At 47.2% G+C, this 6,227-nt stretch overlaps 1 protein-coding gene across 8 annotated transcripts in view; it reads left to right on the top strand.

Moving 5' to 3' along the window:
• Nucleotides 1–1,295: 1,295 nt before the first annotated feature.
• The window catches only part of GGACT (gamma-glutamylamine cyclotransferase), a 49,442-nt gene continuing 44,510 nt past the window's right edge, over nt 1,296–6,227 (top strand). For 3 of the 8 annotated variants that reach the window (XM_070799931.1, XM_070799933.1, XM_070799932.1), the window contains exon 1: nt 1,305–1,416. The gene's annotated coding sequence lies outside the window, so the exon portion shown is untranslated. Of the gene's footprint in view, nt 1,417–1,996; nt 2,420–2,511; nt 2,864–6,227 lie in introns of those variants that run through there. The other 5 variants (XM_070799941.1, XM_070799942.1, XM_070799934.1 and 2 more) reach the window with 4 other exon arrangements.

The following is a 6,227-nucleotide window of genomic DNA, read 5'->3' as shown; positions in this document are numbered from 1 at the left end:
ATTTATTCATTTATTTCCCTCACACTTTCTTTTGCTGACATGACCTTCCTCCTTCAAAAAATTAATAAAAATGGAATTTCTCTTCCTTTTGGAAGAGAAAAATTAAGATGATTACAGCTACTCTTTAAAAATGGTATGTTAAAATATACATTAGATGCGGCTTTTTTATATTAATATAAATTTAAATTTAATTATGGACTTCCCCACACAAGAAAGAACTCTGTGAAAATTATGGTTTATGAATCTGATCTTTTAGATTTCTTTAGGAATTGCACATCTGTTCAAAACACAACCACATCAGCATTATTGGAAATGTTTGGGTAGAAACCAGATTGTAAAAACCACATGGGTCCAACCCCATACATGAGAGAGTGGAAAGGCAGAAAATGAGTAAGGGGGATTATTTCTAGTCCAACAACTAGTACTTACGCATTGGTCTTTGGGGTGGGGGCAGAAATGGCTCCCCTCAATCTCTCTGCCAGTCTTTTCACCCAGGTCCCCAGAGTAGCATTGCTTAAGCCCAGAATAACAAAGTCTAGAAAGAAAGAAAAAAAAAAAGTCTTCACTCCTCTCATTGCTGGGGCTCAAATTTAGTCCTGGGATCCAGGGAAGAGATGGTAAGTGGTGATCCCCTGGAGGAGGGCATGGCAACCCACTCCAGTATTCTTGCCTGGAGAATCCCATGGACCGCGGAGCCTGGTGGGCTACCGTCCATAGGGTCGTAAAGAGTCGGACATGACTCAAGTGACTAAGCACGAACTCCTCTAACCACAGTTTTAAGTGAAAATGGAGAATTGGTAAATAGTGGCAGTATCAAGGTTACACGATTATCTGTATCCAGTATCAGTGCCGAGTGGAGTGTGGCTGCTGGAGTGTGGCCTTGGTCATCACCTTGTCCATCTGTCCTACAGGATTCGTGGGCTCATTTCTGTGAGTGTGAGTGTGTATGTGTGTGTGTGTGTGTCCAGGTGGGTCTGGGTCCAATATGGACTCAAGACTGATCCTGGACGCCCAGGCGGGCTACCTTAGAGCGTGTGTGTGTGTGTGTGTGTGTGTTCAGGTGAGTCTGTGTGTGTGTCCAGATGGATCTGAGTTCAACAAGGACTCGAGGCTGTGTGTGTGTGTTCCCAGGCGAGTCTGGGTCCAACATGGACTCAAGGCTGACCGTGGACGCCCAGGCGGGCCGCCTTAGAGCTCACGCATCGGTAGAGAAGCCCCAGGTGTGCGCCCTCCGGGCTCCGGCGCGTGCTCAGGTGTGCGCGCGGCCCTCGCGGGCGGGCGGGTACCGCGTCCCGCCTCCAGGGGGCGCCCTCGGGGGCGGCCTCCCGGGGGCGGCCGCCCCAGCCACGGCCGGCCGGGATTTCCGCTCGGTCGCTCGGTCCGGCTCTCCCCGAAGGGCGCCGCGCTCCGAGGCAGGTGAGTCGCCGGGCGCGGGCCGAGCCGGGCCCCTGTTCGTCCCCGCCCCCGCCGCGAGGGGGCCCCGGGGCCTGGGGGCGTCGCACGCCGGCGCGTATCCGGGGCCCGCGCGAGCCGGGGACGGAGGGCGGGGACAGAGCCGCGGCCGTGGCGGGACGCGACGCCTGCGGGAGCGGCTGGAAGGGCGGGGCCCGGGCCCACGCGACGCGGACGCCTCGGCCAGTTACCCAGGTGTAGACTCCTCCTCTTCCCAAGGAAGACGTGATGACCCATCAGAAGGGTCCCCTTGAAAAGGATCTCCCGCTCTGATGCTTCTGTTTTTAACTTTAGAGATCCCTGTTTGCGAGGAGACCAGAAAGCTGCAAAAGAAAAGAGAACGTCTGGCACTTGTCAGTTTCTGAGTTAGGGCTTCTTTGGAGTTGTTAGTGACACCGCTGTTTTTGAAGAAATCTCTTTTACTGCCTTGATTAGGAAATATGCTTATTGAGCTTTCACTCTGTTGGCCAAAGAGAACACCGCAGCCGCACTGGTAACGCTAAAGAGGTGCACGATTTTTTTTTTTTTTTTTTAATAATTAAGTTTATTGGTGCACGATTTTTAAAAAAAAAAACACACCTGACTCCAGGCTGTTAATATTGAACTGATAAGAAAATGAGACTTGGAGCCACGTCTTCTTAAAGCAGGATATTAATTTTGCTTAATGTCCCAGGGAGAAATCTTGGATTAAAAACTAAAAGGTCTCTCTAAATCAGTTGGATTTGACCAATATAAAGTGTAGGTCTCACACACACGTTTTTATGTACTTTTTCCTGTAACCGAAGACTGTTCTCCCTGGTCTCACTCAATTTATTGAAATGCTAATAAGAGACCCCTGCAGGTTGCCCACATTTTCCCCAAATGCCTTGTTTTTCCTAAAACGACTCCCTGGAGAAACCAGAAGTTCCTGAATAAGCAGACTGCCTGGGTAGAGAGCATTTGTGTTTCAAAAGCTGAGTTTGCAAAGGTAAATTAATTTCTAATTGGTGGACCTTTGTACAGAAGTGTTTTGGACTGGCTGACCTTGCAAACCAGAGTCCTGACTATTAGCACTAGACCTAGAGAAGGTGGTTATTCACGCTGACCTTAGGTAGCCGATTGTGGGAAGAAGAATAGAGCAAAGATAGAACGTGGTATTAAGTTTTTAAAATGATCTGTTCATTGCCCTCTTATTTTATGTAGTAAGATCTTGAAAGTTCCAGTCTGGGTCAGCTCTTGCAGGTGGAGTCAAGGCTCTGTACTTGAGGGCTATGTGCTCAAGTCCGCTGGGCCTTTCCAAGGGGCTAGGGCACCAGTGGGCATGGAGATTAGTGCGGCATTGTTTGCAGACGGACGGTCCCAAGGAAGGTGACGACAGGAGGACAAAATTCAAGCCATCTTACTCTTTTCTAGGACCTTCTTCATCCAAGAGGTAACGCTCAGATTAGAGATTTTATGAAGAGAGTGTTGGTTAAACAGGGTCGGCATCTTGTGTAACAGGAATTCGTTCTTTAATTGAAGCTCTCTCTGGTCAGTAAAACTGCTCGGGGCAAGACGACCTTGCCCAGATCGGATCTGAGAGCTAGGCGGAGAGTAGGCAGAGATTACAATGTGGAAGGTGTTATTATGCCCCCATAATATACCCCCTGCAACTGATTTACAGTTAGTAGAAGTCTCGGGTTTGTATGACATCACAAGGTAATAGACATGGTAAATAGCTAACATTTCTGGAGGATGAAGTAAGTGCCCAAGGGCAGTTAGAGCACTGGGAAATGAATACCTGCCAGAGGACTGGGGGAGGTCATAGTGAGGCTTCACCTTGGACCCAGGGTAGAATTTTTACAGGCAGAGGAGTGGAATGGGGACCAGCATTCCTGGTGGCACACTGCCTGTGTGCGTGCAGGCTTAGTGGTGTCCCACTCTTTGTGATTCCATGGACTGTAGACTACCAGGCTCCTCAGTCCATGGGATTCTCCAGGCAAGAATACTGGAGTGGGTTGCCATTTCCTGCTCCAGGGGATCTTGTAACCATGTTGGAGAAATAGGGATGAAACTCTGTAAGGACGGTGGGACTGGAGGCCTGCCTAGAGAGAAAGGCCCTCTGGAGATAAACTCTAGTTTTTGATCAGAGCTCTGATTTTTTATTTGCTTTTTATTAAAGCAAATTTAAAAGGGAAGGGAATGGTGTAATGAACTTCCATATTTCCATCAACTAGATTTAACAATTGATTAAAACAATTTCTGTGTTTTGTTTTTTTTTTTTTTGGCTGTATCTGCTTATCCTTTTGTTCAGTTCAGATCAGTTGCTCAGTCATGTCCGACTCTTTGCCACCCCATGAATCGCAGCACACCAGGCCTCCCTGTCCATCACCAACTCCCGGAGTTCACTCAGACTCACATCCATCGAGTCAGAGATGCCATCCAGCCATCTCATCCTCTGTCGTCCCCTTCTCCTCCTGCCCCCAGTCCCTCCCAGCATCAGAGTCTTTTCCAATGAGTCAACTCTTCGCATGAGGTGGCCAAAGTATTGGAGTTTCAGCTTTAGCATCATTCGTTCCAAAGAAATCCCAGGGCTGATCTCCTTCAGAATGGACTGGTTGGATCTCCTTGCAGTCCAAGGGACTCTCAAGAGTCTTCTCCAACACCACAGTTCAAAAGCATCAATTCTTTGGCACTCACCCTTCTTCACAGTCCAACTCTCACATCCATACATGACCACAGGAAAAACCATAGCCTTGACTAGACGGACCTTTGTTGGCAAAGTAATGTCTTTGCCTTTGAATATGCTATCTAGGCTGGTTATAACTTTCCTTCCAAGGAGTAAGCATCTTTTAATTTCATGGCTGCAGTCACCATCTGCAGTGATTTTGGAGCCCAAAAAAATAAAGTCTGACACTGTTTCCACTGTTTCCCCATCTATTTCCCATGAAGTGATGGGACCGGATGCCATGATCTTCATTTTCTGAATGTTGAGCTTTAAGCCAACTTTTTCACTCTCCTCTTTCACTTTCATAAATTTAAATTGCAGATAACATATTTCACCCCTGTCTAGGGTAGTTGCTTTTGTTTAGTTATGGCTAAGTCATGCCTGACTTTTTTGCGACCCCATGGACTATGGCCTGCCAGGCTCCTCTGTCCGTGGAATTTCCCAGGCATTAATCCTGGTATGGGTTGCTGTTCCCTTCTCCAGGGGGATCTTCCCAACCGAGGGATCGAACCCGGGTCTCCTGCACTGGCGGGCTGATTCTTAACCACTGAGCCACCCGGGAGGCCCAGATAGTGTGGTCTGTACCTCCAAAAAGGCATTTTTCTTGTATAACCATAATACCATTGTTATCTCTTTATCAAAGTGACAATAATTCCTTAATGTTTTCTGGAACCCAGTCCACAGATTTCCCTGATTGCCTCGGAAATGCACTTTTACTCTTGGCTCGTGTGACTCAAAATGGGCCACACAAGGTGTTTTGCTGCGTGTCTGTTGTCTCTCAGTCCAGGACAGGGGGTTGACGGACAATGAAAAGGGCTAGTTACTAACTCTTTAAGGCTTCCCAGGCCATGTGGTCTCCGTTGCAGCTACTCAGCTGTGTTGCTCTAAAGACTCAACCATGGATGATATGTGAACGAGCATGGCTGTGTTCTAGGAAAATTGTTTCCAAAGGTTTTTGTTTTAAACTCCGCCTGCAGGTGGGAGTTATCTGAGGGCCGTGGTTTGCTGACTCTGGTCTGAAGCAGTCCTGTGGGTTTCTTTAATGCCATGGTTTACTGGTATCGCCTGGTTGGCTCTGGAAGGCTCTCATTCTGGGTTTATTCAGCTTTGCATAGAGTGTGGTTTAGCTTATTCCTCTATCTACTGTGTCTGCATAAACTGCAAGGTAGATCTAAAGGCTTAATTAGAGTCAGAGTCACCATGTACGGCAAGTATGCTTCAGATGTGGTTTGAATGTTTTTTCTAACTGTTGAACGAGTCACTATTTTATTTGTTGGCCATACCATGCAGTATACGGACTCTTAGTTCCCTGACCAGAGATGGAACCTGCGCCCCCTGCATTGGAAGTGTGCCATCTTCCTTGGACTGCCAGGGAAGTCCCTGAATTTTTTTTTTGTTGTTGTTCTTAATTTAGGACTTTAAAAGATTTGAGCTTTCCTCATAGCTCAGTTGGTAAAGCATCCACCTGCAATGCAGGAGATCCCGGTTTAATTCCTGGGTTGGGAAGATCTCCTGGAGAAGGGATAGGCTACCCACTCCAGTATTCTTGGGCTTCTTTTGTGTCTCAGCTGGTAAAGAATCGTCCTGCAATGCGGGAGACCCAGGTTTGATCCCTGGGTTGGAAAGATCCTCTGGAGAAGGAAAAGGCTACTCACTCCAGTATTCTGGCCTGGAGAATTCCATAGACTGTATATTCCATGGGGTCGCAAAGAGTGGGACACGACTGAGCAACTTTCACTTTCAAAAGATTCGAGGGGATTTCCCTGGCAGTTCAGTGGTTAAGATTTTGTTCAATGCAGGGGGATGAGGGTTTGATTCCTGGCCAGGGAGATAAGATCCCTCATGCCTTATAGCCAAAAAACCAAGACATAAAACAGAAGCAATATTGTAAAAATTCAATAAAGACTTTAGAAATGGTCCACATCAAAAAAAAAAAATCTTTTTCTAAAGACTCAAATCCACGTCTGGGAAACTCAGTATTCCTAAAATAATCTTACCCTGATGGCTGAAGATACACTCCATTCTTGTTTTCCTTAGTTGAAGGAGAGGCTATAGCTGCTGTTTCTCAAAGTTGAGAACTTTGGGCCCC

Source organism: Bos indicus, chromosome 12 (genome assembly GCF_029378745.1).
Source record: "Bos indicus isolate NIAB-ARS_2022 breed Sahiwal x Tharparkar chromosome 12, NIAB-ARS_B.indTharparkar_mat_pri_1.0, whole genome shotgun sequence".
Lineage (NCBI taxonomy): Eukaryota > Metazoa > Chordata > Mammalia > Artiodactyla > Bovidae > Bos > Bos indicus.
The sequence above is the reverse complement of the archived record's forward strand: the minus strand, read 5'-3'. Positions and strand labels throughout refer to the sequence as shown.